Here is a 21,006-nt window from a genome sequence, read left to right as displayed (position 1 = left end):
ACTTTGCTGCTTTTATCTTGAAATAGTCTTCTCTTGTATATCCCCGGTTCATGCTCCCTAACTTTCTTTAGGTATTTACTCACATGCCCTCTTCTCAATGAGACCTTTCAAGACCAGTCTATTTAAAATTATAATCTTCTTCCTAAAAAGTCTCTATTTTTTTTGCTTGCATTTTTTTTCTCAATATTGCTTATTATGCCATCTACTGTGACTCATCTCTTATAGCATACAGCTTAAATTTCTCTCAGGTGCCCCAGTGGGAATAAGACTAGACACCCTGAACCTTGCAGTCCTTTCATTCACAAGCTTAATGTGATTCTGTTTTTATTGTCTTGCATTTTATTGGCAAAATTATGGTAAATGAGGACTTAACTTAAAAAAATCACGTTTCGTTTGCCTCTGTCTTGCTGTCTTGCTTCTTAAACTCAACCCTAATTTTTTTTTTTTTTTTGTTACATTTTGGTAGGACATTATTTTACCTTAAAGCCTTTAAATTCAGAAGCTCTGAAGGAAACTACTATCTGTTTTCTCAATATTTCTTCTCCAGTTTTTCGCTATAGTGATAGAATTCTTCTGCTGGCTCATGGCTGCCCAGGTAAAGACATGCCCCAATCTTCCTTGCTGGTAGCGATGACCAAATGACTGAGTTTAAGTTTGGGCCAGGGAAATGTTAGTGAAAGCAGTATGTGCAACTTTTTGATTTATGACCATAAGAGGGAGGTGTCCCTGTGGGTGTGGTCGTCTTTGTGCAGACAAGGGTAACACCCCAAAGATTACTGAGCAAGCATTCTGGATCTTCAACACTATAAAGTTGTCCTAACCACCCTGGGATGCCTTCCAAGCTGGTTAGATTTTAGAACAAAATTGACTTTCATCCTGATGAAGCAATTTATTTGGCAGTTTCTTGTTAGAGTAGTGTAGGTTCTATCCCCACAAATACAATAGAACACAATTTTAACAGCAGTTTTGTTCTGAATTATGTTGTTAAGAGTAGTATCATTATTAAGAAAAAAATGTGTGCTGCATTTATTGAGCCATGCCATATGCTAGAACTCTGCTAGGCAATGATCATTTATGACTTTCAAAGCAATCCTATAAAGTAGGTATTATTCTAGTCTTATAGACGAGGAAGCTGATGCTTTGAGAAGTTATGCAGCTGGTCCACGTTTGCTTTATTAACTAATAAATCCATGAATTACTTTATCATTTCCAGAGTGTTTCTGGTTACAGAGACCTCTCTCGGCACACTACATTTCACAGAGCCTCCAAAAGAAGTAATGGTGGCTCTGAGACCAAAAGAATAAGAGGAATTTACTTTGCTAATATAAGAGAAAAATCACATTACCGGTAGGAACATATAATGTGCACAGGTCCCATTGCAGGAGGAACCATGGTAAGAATAAGTGGTGAAAACAAGGTTAATGTGATTTCATTTTTTTTGGATAAATGCCCAAAGGTGGGATCGTGGATTATATGATAGTTTTATTTTTATTTTTTTGAGGAATCGTTATATTGCTTTCCATAGCAGAGTCATCATTTTGCATTTCTACCAGCATTGTTACAAGAGTTATGATTTCTTCACATTGTCACCTATACTTATCTTTTTTAATAATAGCTATCCTAACAAATATAAAGTGATAATGTGTTTTGATTTTCAGTTCCCTGATGAATAGTGAAGTCAACCATTTTTTCATATATCTACTTCCCAATTATATGTCATATTTTGGAGCAATGTCTATGCAAGTCCTCAGCCATTTTTTTTTAATTGAAATATTAGGGCTTTTTTTGCCACTAAATTGTAGAAGTTCCTTATATATTTTGAAAAACATATATATATAATGGTTTTCCATCAATGGTCATATATATGTATCCATGTATATATATAAACACACATACACACATACATACACACGCACACACACTCACACACCCCCCCATATAATTCTTCTTTCAGGGGCTCTGTGAAAGGTAGTGTAATGGAAGAGGGTCTCTGTAATGAGGAATGCTCTAGAAATGATAAAAAATTCATAAATTTATTAGTTAATAAAGCAAACTTGGACCATGTAAACAGTGAAATATTGTTAAGCCTTTTAAAACGAAGGAAATCCTGCAGTATATGATGAACTGGAAAAACTTTGAGGAAATTATGCTAAGTGAAATAAGCCAAGCACATATGGACAAATACATAAAATTCCACTCTTATGAGATATCTAAAATAGTTGAATTCATAGAAGCAGAGATTAGAGTGTTGGTTGCTAGGGCCAGTGGGAAGGAGGAAATGAAAAGTTACTATTCAAAGGGTGTAAAGTTTCAGTTATGCAAGATGAATAAGTTCTAGAGACCTGTTGCACAACATTTTGCTTATAGTCAACGGTACTGTATTTTACACCTTAAAATCTATTAAGAGGTTAGATGTCTAAGTGTTCTTACCACAATAAAATTGCTTTTAGTAAAAGAGGAAATTTCTGTAGCTAGATAAGTATGAGCAAGATTGTGGTGAGAGCTGAGACTGGAAAAAGTAAAGACCTGTCTCTACACAGACCTAGACGATACAGTAAAGAAATGTATCTTGGAGTAATTGAAAAGCTTTAAGAAAGCAGTGGCATTATTTTTTATTTGCTTATTACAATGAGCACTTTAGTATAAGGACAGCAGAACGGCTTCTAGAGGAAAATAGAATGGCTAGGAGATATGGCATTAAATTAATACATGATAAAAAAAGATGTAATGGCATTTTGGATTAACATAATGTTAATCCAAATGTCGCAATGGATGTAAAGAAAAGTAGACAAGTAAAAGGAGTTTCAGGAAGCCTTTGGGACAATTTGATGATGACCTGGGAGAAATTCCCAGGGTCTCTACAGATTTGTGCTTTGGGGCATCATACTTTAACCTACGAGTAGTTACAGTATAAATAATAAACAATTCTGAAGATGGAGATAGAGGCATAAAAACGTGATAGATGTACTCATGACTAACTCCTTGATTCTTGATTCTGACAGGGATCAAGGAGAGTTGTTTTTTTAGGGGGAATGTGTGTGTGTGTTTTTGTTTTTTTAAGATAGGGTCTCCTTCTGTCACCCAGGCTGCAGTGGCACCACATCTTAGCTCATTACAGCCTCAGCCTCCCAAGCTCAAGCAATCCTCCCACCTCAGCCCTCATGAGGTAGCTGGAATCACATCCAGCTAATATTTAAATAAAACTTTTGTAGAGATGCAGGTCTCCCTATGTTGCCCAGGCTGGTCTCTGACTCCTGGGCTCAAAGAATCCTCCTGCCTTGACCCCCCAAATGGCTGGTATTACAGGCATAAGCCACTATGCTTGACCTAAGGAGAAATTCTAGAAAGTATTTGCATTTGAAATGGTCTTTAAAGGCTATAGAAGTTCCATACTAGGCAAGATGAGTGAAATATCTGTCTTAAATATTCCTTTCTCGTAAACTCTTAGTTTATGAGAAAGCGTCTGCCATTTTGTTTGCTCCCTTTTTTGCCCATAGGTCACCATGCTTAGTATCCTGTAATCCTCCTACCTTAACCACTGCTAACCATATCCAAGAGCGTAACTCAAAGGCTGCCTGTAATGGTTTTCCTAGAGTGTCTGGCTAAAAGCATACAATCTGGTCAGGTGCCACAGTCTGTCTATTTTTGCATAAAGACTGTCTTTATCAATCACGCTAACTTAATTAGCTTGCTAGAAAATAGAAGCAGGTTAGAAATAGCTCAATCATTTTAATGGTGGAGTTCTAGGGTGAGGAGGACTGGATGCTTTTTTTTTTTCTTTTTTGAAACGGAGTTCCACTCTTGTTGCCCATGCTGGAGTGCAGTGGCATGATCTCGGCTCACTGCAACCTCTGCCTCCCGGGTTCAAGCGATTCTCCTGTCTCAGCCTCCCGAGTAGCTGGGATTGCAGGCACATGCCACCACCCCACGCTAATTTTTGTATTTTTAGTAGAGACGGGGTTTCATCATATTGGTCAGGTTGGTCTTGAACTCCTGACCTCAGGTGATCCGCCCGCCTCGGCCTCCCAAAGTGCTGGGATTACAGACATGAGCCACCACGCCGGGCCTGGATGCTTTCTTTGGGGGACTGACCAGATAGGCAGGACTTGAGAAGAAGCCTTGGTCCTAAATAACGTTTCACTTCTCCAGGAGGACTATGTGGTACTTCAGAATTTCTGCGATTTTCTTGCTTTTCTGACCTTGACATATCTCTATTGATTGCAACAAAGTAGCCAAATTAATTCTGAACATACAAATGAAATACTGTTTTAATAATCTCACCTGTTTCTCAGAAAAAATGCAAGATATTTGAGGCTTTAAAAATTGCAAAACTAGCTTCTTCTCCAAGAAAACACCAAATGGCGGATGACGCAGGTGCAGCGCGGGACCCGGAGGCCCTGGTGGCCGTCGGGGCCCTGGGATGGGGAACCGCGGTGGCTTCCGCGGAGGTTTCGGCAGTGGGATCCGGGGCCGGGGTAGCGGCCGTGGACGGGGCCAGGGCCGGGGCCGCGGAGCTCGTGGAGGCAAGGCCGAGGATAAGAAGTGGATACCTGTCACCAAGCTGGGCCGCTTGGTCAAGGACATGAAGATCAAGTCCCTGGAGGAGATCTATCTCTTCTCCCTGCCCGTTAAGGAATCTGAGATCATTGACTTTTTCCTGGGGGCCTCTCTCAAGGATGAGGTTTTGAAGATTATGCCGGTGCAGAAGCAGACCCGTGCTGGCCAGCGCACCAGGTTCAAGGCGTTTGTTGCTATCGGGGACTACAATGGCCACGTCGGCCTGGGTGTTAAGCGCTCCAAGGAGGTGGCCACCGCCATCCGTGGGGCCATCATCCTGGCCAAGCTCTCCATTGTCCGCGTGCACAGAGGCTACTGGGGGAACAAGATCGGCAAGCCCCACGTCGTCCCTTGCAAGGTGACAGGCCGCTGCTGCTCTGTGCTGGTGCGCCTCATCCCTGCACCCAGGGGCACTGGCATCGTCTCCGCACCTGTGCCCAAGAAGCTGCTTATGATGGCTGGTATCGATGACTGCTACACCTCAGCCCGGGGCTGCACTGCCACCCTGGGCAACTTCGCCAAGGCCGCCTTTGATGCCATCTCTAAGACCTACAGCTACCTGACCCCCGACCTCTGGAAGGAGACTGTATTTACCAAGTCTCCCTATCAGGAATTCACTGACCACCTCGTCAAGACCCACACCAGAGTCTCCGTGCAGCGGACCCAGGCTCCAGCCGTGGCTACAACATAGGGTTTGTATACAAGAAAAATAAAGTGAATTAAGCCTGAAAAAAAATTGCAAAAATACTGGTCTCATGCTTTTATTAAGTTGAAACAGTTCAATATTTTCAAATTAAAAATATATAAATGGATTTTAACATCAGCATTATCAAAAAGTTTCAGAAATAATTTGCTAATGTGAAAATGCAGAAGTTTGATTTTTTTCCCAAAGAATCTTCCGTGTAATTAGGTTCAATAACTTAACTGATGATAGGAGGAATCTGTACTCTCTAATCCATTTAGTATTTTCATGTGATTTCAGTGAGAATACTAGCTATGTCAAATGTAAATTCAAATATCTTATTAACTATTTGAATGATATTAACTTTTAATGTCTTTTTGCACAAAGAATCAATCCCTTATGATGTAAAAAGTTTGCTTCGAAATTAAGACTTAACAGTTTTACCAAAAGTTGCCAATATATATTTGTAGATAGGGAAAAAATCTGAAAATTATAGTAGTGAAAAGTTTCCTGTTACTAGTATAATAATCATCAGAAGTTATTTTCTATATTAGATTTCTCTGTTGAACAGTATTCCCATCAAGTTACAGTGAAATAATAATAAACATTTCGGTGATCTTTTGAACCCTGAAAAATATTGAGGCTTGTCGCTGAGCACAAAAAATAAATCTCAGAATCTTACTGTGGTTTTGTACAGAGTCTGCATCAACTTAAAATGTTAGAAACTGCTGTTTAAAAACTAGCTCTTTAGCATTCTTTGACAATTAGTTTTGTATAAGCATGTAATTATTTTAGGTTTGTATCTTACCCATCTGTTTTATTTATAGAAAAACATATAAAAGCATGGAAAGAATCTCCTTTATTATCAAGTATTTCTGTTCGGATTTTTAAAACATTTCTAATTTATATTTGCTCATAGTTTTAAATTTTTTGTGTTAAATGTATTCATATAAACGGCTTAAAAGTGAGAGCAAAAGCTGCAATTACTTTACACCGACCTAATACTATTATGTGACTTAAAAAAAAAAAAACATGAAAACAGAAACAAAAACAACAACAAAATCACATTCTTGGTCTACCCCTTACGTGCACCAATGTCTACCCACACCCTAACAAACACTCTCTTCTTTTTTACGGTAATTTTTACTATTTATGTCTATATTTTCTAAAAAAAAAAGTCACATTAATATTTCTTTTTTTTTCAATTAGACAATATCTCTTCCCGTTCTTCCATGAAAAAAATGATTTAACATACACATAACATTATTCACTGTTGCCCATACAGAGGTATTTCCCGTTCTCCATTTCCTCAGTATAGTTACATGACAGTCTGTGGTTTAATCAACAGTCTTCTCTTCGCTAAGAAGACATTATACTCGGTTGTATCATATTGTATACTAAGATCACACAGTGTTTCTTGTAAATGTTCTTGTTTCCTTTAGCATTAATAATTGTCTATTGATAGCTATTTCCACATATTTATCATTGATTCTTCTCTTAAATTCTTAACACATATTTATTTATTTATTTTTAGGAGATGAGGTCTCACTCTGTCATCTAGTCCAGAGTGCAGTGGTGTGATCATAGCTCATTGCAGCCTCAAACTCCTGGGCCCAAGCAATTCTCTTGTCTGAGACTCCCAGGTAGCTGGGACTACAGGTGCGCACCACCATACCTATTCTTCTCTCAGATTTTTTACCAAAAATGTAACACTCATTTCCACATAGTCAAATACATCAGATATTCTACTAATTCTATTGATATTCCAGTGGAACTGTCATTCCTGGAGTCCTCTACCCTTTGCCTTACACTAGATAGATTAGCTCCTGTGCAGCTCCTCCTGGGACCAGCTTTGACCTTCATCGTGGAAACTGTCTTTTCTTGTCTTTTATGCAAAATATAAACCTTGCCCTTTACTTCACACCCTATATAAATATTAACTTCAAATGGATCATAGATTTACATGAAAGGATTAAAACCATAAAACTTCTAGAATATAACAGTAAAAAATAGTGACTTTGGTAAAGAGTTATTTAATAGAGCATTAAAAGCATGGACTATAAACAAGAAAATGGATAAATTAAAACTCATTGAATTTTTTCAATGGTCTTCAAAAGATATAGTTAAGATAATTGAAAGGCAAATCACAGGCTGGGAGGAAGAATTGCAATATATATACACACACATATATATGCTATATATATATATATACACACACATATATATGCTATATATATACACATATATATGCTATATATATACACACACATATATATGCTATATATATACACACACACATATATATGCTCTATATATATACACACACACATATATATGCTATATATATATACATACACACATATATGCTATATATATATACACACACACATGTAATGTGTATGTATGTACACACAAAAATATACCAAGAATATATAAAGAAATGTACAAAGAATATATAAAATATATAGAGAATCTATATAAAGAATATATAAAGAAAATATGAAAAAGCCTTACTACTAGAAAATATGAAGAAAAATCATTAAAAAATGGAGGGTAACAAAAGATTTGGACACTTAAGTGAAGATATACAAATGACACAAGAAAAGTTGTTCAATATTATTAGTCATTAGAGAAATGCAAGTTAAAACCATAATTAGACACTACTACTGGGCCAGTCTTAATTTATTGCTTTTCAGCTGCACATTTGCCCTTCAACACCAGCTGTGATATTGGACTGGCTATCTTAAGCATTCTTTTTTTACAGTGAGCAGAATGCTAACCATACTCAGTAGAGGACATACACTGCCAGAGGAAGGGGCTTCTCTTGCTAGTTCTAGCTGCTGCACAGTTGTTCAGTGGTGCAGTTGCGTGGCCATCCTGTACTACTCTGCTCCAGCCTTGAGTCCAGACTTTGTCATCTCTAAGCAGACCTAGAAATGTGTATCAAAATCAGGAATGATGATAAGGGAGGCTGAGAAAACTACTGAGGTCTAGGAAGAACGGCCCAGAGAAGGAAGAGCTAGGATAACAAATAGTATGTTCTAGAGGAGTAGGTGAGAGAAATATCTCAGAAATTACCAGATATAAGGGATGACTGTTCCTAATGAATTCTTGCATGTTTATGGCTATATTTTCAGTGGGCTAAAACTGTTTAAAGATCTTTAGTTAAACAAGACAGTTCAACGAATTACTCAGATTCTTGAAGCTACCATGTGGCAGAAATGGATTTGATCCTAGCACTAGTAGGTTCCGAAATCTGCCAACATTAGAAAGATATTTAACAAACTATATTTTATAGAACACTTATTTTACTCAATTCCGATAGTTAGTCTATTGAGGAGTGTTTAGGGTGAGGTTTCATGAGCAAAGTTTGGGAAATTCTGATAAAATAGTGTTCTTTATTGAAATATTTTTAGGAATATACTGATTGTTACAGAGGACACACATACAACATGTAACAAATACATTTCACCTCCAAAATATTTTCTTAAAAGGAATGTTTTGGGAGACTGTTTGCTGCAGAACATAATTAATTTGGAAAGTATTGCATTACATCTTGTGACCCATTATGATGGCCTTATTAATTCTCCTTTCATGCTGTTTAGGCATAGCATTATGTCCTCAAAGCAGTTTCAGTAAGAGAGCCACTATTTACTTACTCTGAGAATGGGAGATGTAAGTTATTTCATTTCTGTGTGATTTTGTAATACTCCAGCCTCCTACAAACAGGCAGGAGAATCAAGCTAATAGTCACTGGGAAAAGAAAATCTACATGGCTAATGGTTTCTTGAGCATGTGCTAATTGCTATTTCTTTTGCTGCCTTACTGGATACCTTATAAAATCTATACTGAAAGCTGTAGATTCTTCTGCTGTATTGCTGCTTTATTTTTGACAGTTTCAGAGACTTCTAAGGATTTACAGGTCCCCTCCTCCTCCACTATTTTTTTTTTTTTTTTTCTAAATAGAGCCACTTCTTCAGACTCTTCTAAGGGTTCTTCACAGTAGTTACTTAAGCTAGCTTGTCTATTTTCCTCTCAGTAGTTTTCAAGTGCTTAGAGATATAGTCTTTAACTTACAAAATCCTTTCAAAAAATAGTAGGTTTCAAGAGAGTTTGTAGCCCATTGAAGAGTAGTAAGAAGCAGCTCTAGATAATGTAAACTGTATCCAATATATAAGGTGATGGTAATATTTTAGCAATTTTGTAAGCTATTTTATTAAATAAATGCATTGGAAACAATTCTGGATATTTTTTTAAAGCATGTAATTTTACCACTTGAATTCAATAATAATTAGTGTCTTAGGGTAATTTTTACACTTATCTCTCTCTGAATTTCCTTCCAGTGTGGCATTCTGCTGTTTCACATAAGAGCACGCAAACATTTTTCCATGGTGTTTCGTGTTTCCCATGAACATAAGTTTAATGACTGAAGAATATTCCAGTGGTTTATTTATTCCCTTTTTGAAGCATTTTAAGATTATTTTCTGTTTTTTCTCTGTAAGTACTTCTGTAATAAACATATGGTATATAAAAGTTTTCCCCATATTTTGAACTCTTTATGATAGTAAGTAAGATTATAGGGTCAATGGACATGAACACTTTTATGGCTCTTATGCTTATACTCAAATTGCTTTCTAAGAGGTTGTACGAATTTACAGTGCTACTAACTACATATGAAAATCAGTCATTTTAGGGCCATCTTACTATTTAGGCAATTCTCAATGATGCTAATTTATGCATTTCTGTATTTCCAGTTTTTAATGGCATTATCTGTAATAGAGAATAATTAGGATATTAGTAAACAGACCACACAATCTGCTTTTGTTTCCCACCGAATCTGTATAGTAAATACAGTTGACCCTTGAACATTTCAGGGATTAGGCACACCAACTCCTCCTGCACTTGAAAGTCCTTGTATAACTTTTGACTCCCCAAGAACTTACCTAATAATAGATTACTGTTAACTAAAAGCCTTACTGATAACACAAACTGTTGATTAACAAGTAATTTGTATGCTATACGTATTACATACTGTATTCTTACAATGAAGTAAGCTAGAGAAAAGAAAATGTTGTTAAGAAAATGATAGCTTTTGTTTTTCACTGGCAAGATGGCCGAAAAGGAACAGCTTCAGTCTGCAGCAATCAGCAAGACCAATCCAGAGACAAACCACTGCTCAAGGAAATAAGAGAGGACATGAACAAATGGAAAAACATGCCATGCTCATGGATATTAAGAATCAATATCGTGAAAACAGCCATACTGCCCAAAGTATAGATTCAATGCTATCCCCATCAAGCTACCATTGACTTTCTTCATGGAACTAAAAAAAGCTACTTTAAATTTCATATGGAACCAAAAAAGAGCCCATAGAGCCAAGACAATCCTAAGCAAAAAGAACAAAGCTGGAGGCATCATGCTACCTGACTTCAAACTGTACTATAAGGCTACAGTAACCCAAACAGCATGGTATTGGTACTGAAACAGAGATATAGACCAGTGGAACAGAACAGAGTCCTCAGAAATAGCACCACACATTTACTACCATCTGATCTTCGACAAACCTGACAAAAACAAGCAATGGGGAAAGGATTCCCTATTTAATAAATGGTGCTGGGAAAACAGGCTAGCCATATGCAGAAAATGGAAACTGGACCCCTTCCTTATATCTTACACAAAAATTAACTCAAGATGGATTAAAGACTTAAGTGTAAAATCTAAAACCATAAAAACCCTAGAAGAAAACCTAGGCAATACCATTCAGGACATAGGCATGGGCACAGACTTCATGACTAAAACAACAAAAGCAATTACAACGAAAGCCAGCATTGACAAATGAGATCTCATTAAACTAAAGAGCTTCTGCTCAGCAAAAGAAACTACTGTTAGAGTGAACAGGCAACATACAGAATGGGAGAAAATTTTTGCAATTTATCCATCTGACAAAAGTCGCATGTCCAGAATCTACAAGGAACTTAAACAAATTTACAAGAAAAAAACAACCCCATCAAAAAGTGGACCAAGGATGTGAGGACGCTTCTCAAAAGAAGACATTTATGTGGCCAAGAAACATGAAAAAAAGCTCATCATCACTGGTCATTAGAGCAATGTAAATCAAAACTACAAGAGATACCATCTCACACCAGTTAGAATGGTGATCATTAAAAAGTCTGAAAACAACAGCTGCTGGCAAGGATGTGGAGAAACAGGAATGCTTTTATACTGTTGGTGGGAGTGTAAATTAGTTCAACCATTGTGGAAGACAGTGTGGTAAATCCTTAAGGATCTAGAACCAGAAATACCATTTGACCCAGCAATCCCATTACTGGGTATATCCCCAAAGGATTATAAATTATTCACGATTAAGACACATGCACATGTATGTTTATTGCTGCACTATTTACAATAGCAAAGACTTGGAACAACCCAAATGCCCATCAATGATAGACTGGATAAAGAAAATATGGCACATACACACGATGGAATACTACACAGCCATAAAAAAGAATGCGTTCATGTCCTTTGCAGGGACATGGATGAAGCTAAAAACCATTATCCTCAGCAAACTAACACAGGAACAGAAAACCAAACAATGCATGTTCTCACTCATAAGTGGGAGTTGAACAATCAGAACACACGGACACGGAGAGGGGAACATCATTCACTGGGGCCTGTGGGGGCCTTGGAGGGTCAGGGGGAAAGGGAGGGAGAGCATTAGGACAAATACCTAATGCATGTGGGACTTAAAACCTCAATGACAGGTTGATAGTTGCAGCAAACCACCATGGCATATGTATACCTATGTAACAAACTTGCACCTTCAGCACATGTATCCCAGAACTTAAAGTAAAAAAAAAATAATAATAAATAAATAAATAAATAAAATTACAAGGAAAAGAATATATTAACATATTTACTATTTATTAAGTGCAAGTGGATCATCATAAAAGTCTTACTCCTGGCCGGGCGCGGTGGCTCACGCGTGTAATCCCAGCACTTTGGGAGGCCGAGGCGGGCAGATCACGAGGTCAGGAGATCGAGACCACGGTGAAACCCCGTCTCTACTAAAAATACAAAAAACTTAGCCGGCTGTGGTGGTGGGCGCCTATAGTCCCAGCTACTCGGAGAGGCTGAGGCAGAAGAATGGCGTGAACCCGGGAGGCGGAGCTTGCAGTGAGCCGAGAGTGCGCCACTGCACTCCAGCCTGGGTGACAGAGCAAGACTCCGTCTCAAAAAAAAAAAAAAAAAAAAAAAAAGTCTTACTCCTTGTCATCTTCACACTGAGTAGGCGGAAAAAGGAAGAGGAGGGGTTCATCTTTCTGTGTCAGGGTTGGCAGAAGAAAATTTACACAAAAGTGGACTAGGGCAATTCAAACCCATGTTGTTCAAAGGTAGACTGTACGTTTAAAAGCAAAACATTTAACTGCCACCTCCTACATGTCTTATTTTGTGATACGTCCCATCAATACCTAATTTATTGAGAGTTTTTAGCATGAAGCTTGTTGAATTTTGTCAAAGGCCTTTTCTGCATCTATTGAGATAATCATGTGGTTTTTGTCTTTGGTTCTGTTTATATGCTGGATTACATTTATTGATTTGCATATGTTGAACCAGCCTTGCATCCCAGGGATGAAGCCCACTTGATTATGGTGGATAAGATTTTTGATGTGCTGCTGGATTCGGTTTGCCAGTATTTTATTGAAGATATTTGCATCAATGTTCATCAAGGATATTGGTCTGAAATTCTCTTTTTTGGTTATGTCTCTGCCAGGCTTTGGTATCAGGATGATGCTGGCTTCATAAAATGTGTTAGGGATGATTCCCTCCTTTTCTATTGATTGGAATAGTTTCAGAAGGAATGGTACCAGTTCCTCCTTGTACCTCTGGTAGAATTCAGCTGTGAATCCATCAGGTCCTGGACTCTTTTTGGTTGGTAAGCTATTGATTATTGCCACAATTTCAGAACCTGTTATTGGTCTATTCAGAGATTCAGCTTCTTCCTGGTTTAGTCTTGGGAGGGTGTATTTGTCGAGGAATTTATCCATTTCTTCTAGATTTTCTAGTTTATTTACATAGAGGTGTTTGTAGTATTCTCTGATGGTAGATTGTATTTCTGTAGGATCGGTGGTGATATCCCCTTTTTCATTTTTTATTGCATCTATCTGATTCTTCTCTCTTTTCTTCTTTATTAGTCTTGCTAGCAGTCTATCAATTTTGTTGATCTTTTCAAAAAACCAGCTCCTGGATTCATTAATTTTTTGAGGGTTTTTTGTGTCTCTATTTCCTTCAGTTCTGCTCTGATTTTAGTTATTTCTAGCCTTCTGCTAGCTTTTGAATGTGTTTGCTCTTGCTTTTCTAGTTCTTTTAATTGTGATGTTAGGGTGTCAATTTTGGATCTTTCCTGCTTTCTCTTGTGGGCATTTAGTGCTATAAATTTCCCCCTACAAACTGCTTTGAATGTGTCCCAGAGATTCTGGTATGTTGTGTCTTTTTTCTCGTTGGTTTCAAAGAACATCTTTATTTCTGCCTTCATTTCATTATGTACCCAATAGTCATTCAGGAGCAGGTTGTTCAGTTTCCATGTAGTTGAGCGGTTTTGAGTGAGTTTCTTAATCCTGAGTTCTAGTTTGATTGCACTGTGGTCTGAGTGACAGTTTGTTATAATTTCTGTTCTTTTACATTTGCTGAGGAGAGCTTTACTTCCAACTATGTGGTCAATTTTGGAATAGGTGTGGTGTGGTGCTGAAAAAAATGTATATTCTGTTGATTTGGGGTGGAGAGTTCTGTAGATGTCTATTAAGTCCACTTTGTGCAGAGCTGAGTTCAATTCCTGGATATCCTTGTTAACTTTCTGTCTCATTGATTTGTCTAATGTTGACAGTGGGGTGTTAAAATCTCCCATTATTATTGTGTGGGAGTTTAAGTCCCTTTGTAGGTCACTCAGGACTTACTTGCTTTATGAATCTGGATGCTCCTGTGTTGGGTGCATATATATTTAGGATAGTTAGGTCTTCTTGTTGAATTGATCCCTTTACCATTATGTAATGGCCTTCTTTGTCTCTTTTGATCTTTGTTGGCTTAAAGTCTATTTTATCAGAGACTAGGATTGCAACCCCTGCCTTTTTTTGTTTTCCATTTGCTTGATAGATCTTCCTCCATCCCTTTATTTTGAGTCTATGTGTGTCTCTGCAAGTGAGATGGGTTTCCTGAATACAGCACACTGATGGGTCCTGACTCCTTATCCAGTTTGCCAGTCTGTGTCTTTTAATCGGAGCATTTAGCCCATTTACATTTAACGTTAATATTGTTATGTGTGAATCTGATCCTGTCATTATGATGTTAGTTGATTACTTTGCTCGTTAGTTGATGCAGTTTCTTCCTAGCCTCGATGGTCTTTAAAATTTGGCATGTTTTTGCAGGGGCTGGTACCGGTTGTTCCTTTCCATGTTTAGTGCTTCTTTCAGGAGCTCTTTTAGGGCAGGCCTGGTGGTGACAAAATCACTCAGCATTTGCTTGTCTGTAAAGTATTTTATTTCTCCTTCACTTATGAAGCTTAGTTTGGCTGGATATGAAATTCTGGGTTGAAAATTCTTTTCTTTAAGAATGTTGAATATCAGCCCCCATTCTCTTCTGGCTTGTAGAGTTTCTGTGGAGAGATCAGCTGTTAGTCTGATGGGCTTCCTTTTGTGCGTAACCCGACCTTTCTCTCTGGCTGCCCTTAACATTTTTTCCTTCATTTCAACTTTGGTGAATCTGACAATTATGTGTCTTGGAGTTGCTCTTCTTGAGGAGTATCTTTGTGGTGTTCTCTGAATTTCCTGAACGTGAATGTTGGCCTGCCTTGTTAGATTGGGGAAGTTCTCCTGGATAATATCTTGCAGAGTGTTTTCCAACTTGGTTCCATTCTCCCCGTCATTTTCAGGTACACCAATCAGACGTAGGTTTGGTCTTTTCACATAGTCCGAACTTTCTTGGAGGCTTTGTTCATTTCTTTTTATTCTTTTTTCTCTAAACTTCCCTTCTCGCTTCATTTCGTTCATTTCATCTTCCATCAGCGATACCCTTTCTTCCAGTTGATCTCATCTGCTACCGAGGCTTCTGCAATCTTCGCGTAGTTCTCGAAACTTGGCTTTCAGCTCCATCAGCTCCTTTAAGCCCTTCTCTCCATTGGTTATTCTAGTTATCCATTCTTCTAATTTTTTTTCAAAGTTTTTAACTTCTTTGCTATTGTTTTGAATTTCCTCCCATAGCTCAGAGTAGTTTGATCGTCTGAAGCCTTCTTCTCTCAACTCGTCAAAGTCATCCTCTATCCAGCTTTGTTCCGTTGCTGGTAAGGAACTGCATTCCTTTGGAGGCGGAGAGGTGCTCTGTTTTTTAGAGTTTCCAGTTTTTCTGCTCTGTTTTTTCCCCATCTTTGTGGTTTTATCTACTTTTGGTCTTTGATGATGGTGATGTACAGATGGGTTTTTGGTGTGGATGTCCTTTCTGTTTGTTGGTTTTCCTTCTACCAGACAGGACTCTCAGGTGCAGGTCTGTTGGAGTTTACTAGAGGTCCACTCCAGACCCTGTTTGGCTGGGTGTCAGCAACGGTGGCTGCAGAACAGCGGATTTTCGTGCGACCACAAATTCAGCTGTCTGATAGTTCCTCTGGAAGTTTTGTCTCAGAGGAGTACCCGGCCGAGTGAGGTGTCAGTCTGTCCCTACTGGGGGGGGGGGTGCCTCCCAGTTAGGCTGCTCAGGGGTGAGGGACCCACTTTAGGAGGCAGTCTGTCTGTTCTCAGATCTCCAGCTGCGTGCTGGGAGAACCACTACTCTCTTCAAAGCTGTCAGTCAGACAGGGACATTTAAGTCTGTGGAGGTTCCTGCTGACTTTTTGTTTGTCTGTGCCCTGCCCCCAGAGGTGGAGCCTACAGAGGCAGGCAGGCCTCCTTGAGCTGTGGTGGGCTCCACCCAGTTCAAGCTTCCTGGCTGCTTTGTTTACCTAAGCAAGCCTGGGCAATGGTGGGCGCCCCTCCCCCAGCCTCGCTGCCACCTTGCAGCTTGATCTCAGACTGCTGTGCTAGCAATCAGCGAGACTCCATGGGCATAGGACCCTCCGAGCCAGGTGCGGGACACAATCTCCTAGTGTGCCGTTTTCCAGGGCCGTTGGAAAAGCTCAGTATTAGGGTGGGACTGACCCGATATTCCAGGTGCCGTCTGTTACCCCTTTCTTTGACTAGGAAAGGGAACTCCCTGACCCCTTGCACTATCTGAGTGAGGCAATGCCTCGCCCTGCTTCGGCTCGCGCACAGTGCACTTCACCGACTGTCCTGCACCCACTGTTTGGCACTCCCTAGTGAGATGAAACTGGTACCTCAAGCAGAAATGCAGAAATCACCCATCTTCTGTGTCGCTCAGGCTGGGAGCTATAGACCGGAGCTGTTCCTATTCAGCCATCTTGGCTCCACCCTCTCAAGAAGTTTTTAAAATTTCTTGCTGAGTCCTTATTTTCTAAGCTTTAAGACCTGTGAATAAACATGGTGTCATGAAAATACAACTCTGGTGAAAAGTGCCAGCCCTTACCCATGTTAAGAGAAGATGATACTTTAAGCCAAGAGCCTATTCCCTCTTGGAATTTCTCTCTGCTTTATTCTTTTAACCACAGATGCAGCCTCCCTCTCTATGCATCTTCCTCCACTTAATCTCTATTCCACCTCTGGGCCATCACTTTGAAATACACAGTATCTGGAAAAAAAAGGCCTCAAGGGAAGATATGATTCCTTAACATATTTTATGGGTGAATCCACAGGAGGAAGAAATAAAATTTTTTAAAAGCCCAAGATTTAATGAAAATGGGAACAAATCATAGTGGAATGCAGTTTCAGGTATGAGCTACAAGCACATTAAGGAACACTGAAGTTGAGTGTGCTTTATATTCCTAATGTCTTGAGCACACTGTGATTTAAAATAGCTATTAAAGATTATGCAAAATGTGCAAAATTAATGTGCCATGATTTTACTTTTGGTGAGTCTCCTTTTTTATTTTACTGCCCTCTACCTTCTTGCCTTAATTTCCCTATCCTGTCAGTTAGCTTGAGTTCAGAAATAGAAAGTCAACTTATTTGACCTTATAATGGTCAAGTTTAACTTGTTAATAGGAACTGCATGGTATAGTGAAAAGAGACAGATGCTTTGAAGTCATAAAAAAGAGTTTCAAATTCTAGCTCTGTCACATAAGGTTTTTCCTTACACAAGTTGTCTCTGGTTATTCTGGCTTTCCTAGATAAGTAGGTGTAATACCCACTTGTTTGCAGTTATTGTGAGGCTTAAGTGAGCTAATGCATGTAAAGCATGTAAAATGCCTTGCACAGTGCCCAAAATATAAAGTATCAATGGCTCTTTTAACAATGTAACATAATTTTTAGTAATCCTTATCATTTGATTACAGATAATTCTTGGTAAAATATTCATTATAATTAAAAAATATACATATTATAAGCAAATTAAAGGAGAGGAATACATTTTCTTTGCAACTATCTCCTCTCAATTCCTTAGAGCATCTTAATAATATTGTAAGTTCCTGATAAATAAGCATCAAATTTTGGATTATGAAAAGAAATTATAAATTACATATGTATATGGGATTTTTTTATATTTTAAGATTTTCATGAAGTCCCATTGTAAAAAGACATTAGTGAAGAAAACCTAGTGAAATCTGAGTTTAGAGTTCAGAGTAATGTACCAATGTTGGCTTCTTATTCATGACAAGTGTACTATAGAGATATATACTATTAAAAATAGGGGGACTTGGATGAGGAATGTATGGAAACTCTGTATGATTTTTGCAACTTTTCTCTAAATCTGACATTATTCTATATAAAACACTAATTTAAAAAAAAGTCTTCTTCCCAACCAAAACTAAAAATCTCCAGGCACCCTCCTCAAAAGTAACTACTAAATATTTCCATCAACACACACACACAGACACACACACACACACACACACACACACACACACACACACAGACTGAAGTGATAATCTTCAGGAAAATTCCCCAAAGAGCCCTAAGGAACCACCCCTCTTTTATTGCCAAACAGCCACATAATTATTTTTACTTCTTGTGGACAATGATGAGAGGAAGGTAGATTATAATCACTTCTTTAAAGTAGGATATGCCAGACAAGCTTGTTGGGCCTTTTCCTCCAAGTTGTCTTTTAACTGCACTAAGAAGATAAAAGCACATTTTTGAGTCCCTAAAGGTTTATTTATTCTGTTTTTTTGGGAATTCTGCTTTTTTGTTGTTTTTTTTTTTTTTTTTTTTTTTTTACATTTATGTCTAACTAAATAGGTTAGGAACAAACTCACCCCATTTGAATGCAAAATAAAACAAGCACACGTTGTAATAGAATTCAGCATAGGCAATTCTTGTGATTGAATGTTAACAGGGGCCACCTACTCCAATCCCTGGGAAATTCAAGACATTGTCAGGACAATCAGCCACCTGCATTCCCTACCTCCATCATGCTGGGATCAGCTTTAGTCAACCCTTCCGGTGACTTGATTTGGTTATAAGCTGTGGGCACTGTTCTGTCATTTGTCAGACAGGGGTGAGTATCAAGATTAAGGCTCAGCATCAATCAATGATTCAAAACTCTTCTTACCTATAGGAAGAGGCCTAAAATTAGAGTTTGGATTACTTATCTATTTATTTTTGCTCTCTGCATTTGAGATAAACTAAAGAGTTCATGAAACCCTTTGAATATTCTTTTAGTGCTATAAAATTTCCATGTCATTGTGATTTGTAAATCCAAATCACGTTGACCAAGCAATCCCTGACACTAATAGAATGCATGAGGAATATTAATTGAATAAAGAATGCTTTCAGTCAGTCTCCACTGATGGGTCTTAGCTTCGTTTCTTGTCCTTTACTGTTTAAACAATGCTTTAATGAACATCTGTCTAGGTATCTATAAGTAGATGTGTGAAATTTTTTGGAAAATAAATTCCTAGAAATATAATTGCTGGATATAAGAAAATATGCATTTTCTATTTTGATAAATAGTCTAATGACTTAATTATTTCTGAAATATTTGGCAAGTTTTCAAAGAGAAATTTTTGGACCTGGCTTTAAAAGCACTTACTAAAAAATTGAATTTGGAATCCTTTATGCTAATGGAGAAGGATGATCTCTTGGATAAGTCAAAGTTGGGTTACCCCTAAATCCTTAGTTTGAATTTCAGATCCTTTAGTTCACATGTATGGATAGATCTGTGTTTTTTTGTTGTTGTTGGTTGTGGTGAATTTTTTTTTTTTTTTTTTTTTGAGACGGAGTGTTTTGCTCTTGTTGCCCAGGCTGGAGTTCAATGGCATGATTTTGACTCACCGCAACCTCTGTCTCCTGGATTCAAGAGATTCTCCTGACTCAGCCTCCCGCGTAGCTGGGATTACAGGCATTTGCCACCACACTTGGCTAATTTTGTATTTTTACTAGGGACGGGGTTTCTCCATGTTGGTCAGACTGGTCTCGCACTCCCAACCTCAGGCTATCCACCTGACTCGGCCTCCCAAAATGCTGGGATTACAGACATAAGCCACCGCGTCTGGCTGGATGTGTTGTTTTAAGCACATGTAGCAATTAAACCAAATACAAATATTATCTATGCTAGTCATAACTCCAGGAAACCTGGTAAATAGCCTCTCTACTCAAAATTTTCTCCTGCAAGCCATATAATGTTGTAGATATACAGCTTTTCTCTCTACATTCATGTGAAGCACCAGACTAATTGGAAGTAGAATTCCTTATTTACTTATATTTTTCTTTGACAGATGCTATTTAGTCTGGTGGTTAAGAGTATGAAATTTGGGGAGGCCAGACCTGAGATGAATTGTCATCTTTATCACATAACTAGCTATGTGACCTTGGAAGTTACTAAGTTTCTCCATGTTTAAAATGAGGATAATAATGTTTATGTCATAGTTTTAATGTAAAAAGTAAGTGAGATTATATGTATGTATACACAGACACACGATGACTGTTGATAGTGCTAAGTATATAATCAGTGCTTAGTAAAGAGTAGTTGTTATTTTTGAGCACTCATAGGACTTTTAAATACAAGAGTATAATTTTTGTTTCTCCAGCAAAACACCTCCGAGAATGTTTGGGATCACCTTTAGTGTCGTAGAACTAACACGATAAATGCTTAATAAATCTCTCTCGTCTCCCCAAAAGCTTCAGTTTCTCTGAATTATTTATTCTCTTCTGGACTAAACAATTGTTTTTGTTTGTTTCAAAATAAAATGGAAAGCAGAGGCACAGAAATGACAATATTTTTTAGATATGCCTGCCATTTAAACAATACATTCAAATATTGGCATTGAGTCTTCCTAAATGTGTAAACGAAATACACAAATGAAAGGCAGAGTTAACAAATTTGAAGAACTGCCTTGGAGTCATTTCAAAGACAGTACCATGTGGTTATGAATGTTTTCTGGATTAGTACATCAGTGCAAAGTCCATGTCAGCAATCTGGGAAAAGTCTATAGCTTGGTAGCTGTTGGTCATGAAGGTTGCTGGAGATTCCTCCCCACGATCTGATGTGAGTCTGGTACCTGTGCAATACTGAAAAGGAACTTTGAACGACACCCTCCACATTAGGAGTCTATTTGACATATTTGATATCCAGAGCATTCTGCTGGATCAGGACCTTTGCAAACCTGTGCTGAATTTGGAGCCTCTGCTGACGAAGTTCTTTCCTTGATTTTTTTGTTTGTTTGTTTCTTTTAAATA

At 38.1% G+C, this 21,006-nt stretch overlaps 1 long non-coding RNA gene and 1 pseudogene across 1 annotated transcript in view; both read left to right on the top strand.

Moving 5' to 3' along the window:
- Positions 1 to 21,006, top strand: part of LOC129470076 (uncharacterized) — a 132,354-nt gene that overhangs the window by 73,901 nt on the left and 37,447 nt on the right. The window lies entirely within an intron of this gene.
- LOC129470074 (small ribosomal subunit protein uS5-like) lies at positions 4,359 to 5,277 on the top strand (annotated as a pseudogene).

This window comes from Symphalangus syndactylus, chromosome 20 (genome assembly GCF_028878055.3).
Source record: "Symphalangus syndactylus isolate Jambi chromosome 20, NHGRI_mSymSyn1-v2.1_pri, whole genome shotgun sequence".
Taxonomy (NCBI): domain Eukaryota; kingdom Metazoa; phylum Chordata; class Mammalia; order Primates; family Hylobatidae; genus Symphalangus; species Symphalangus syndactylus.
The sequence above is the reverse complement of the archived record's forward strand: the minus strand, read 5'-3'. Positions and strand labels throughout refer to the sequence as shown.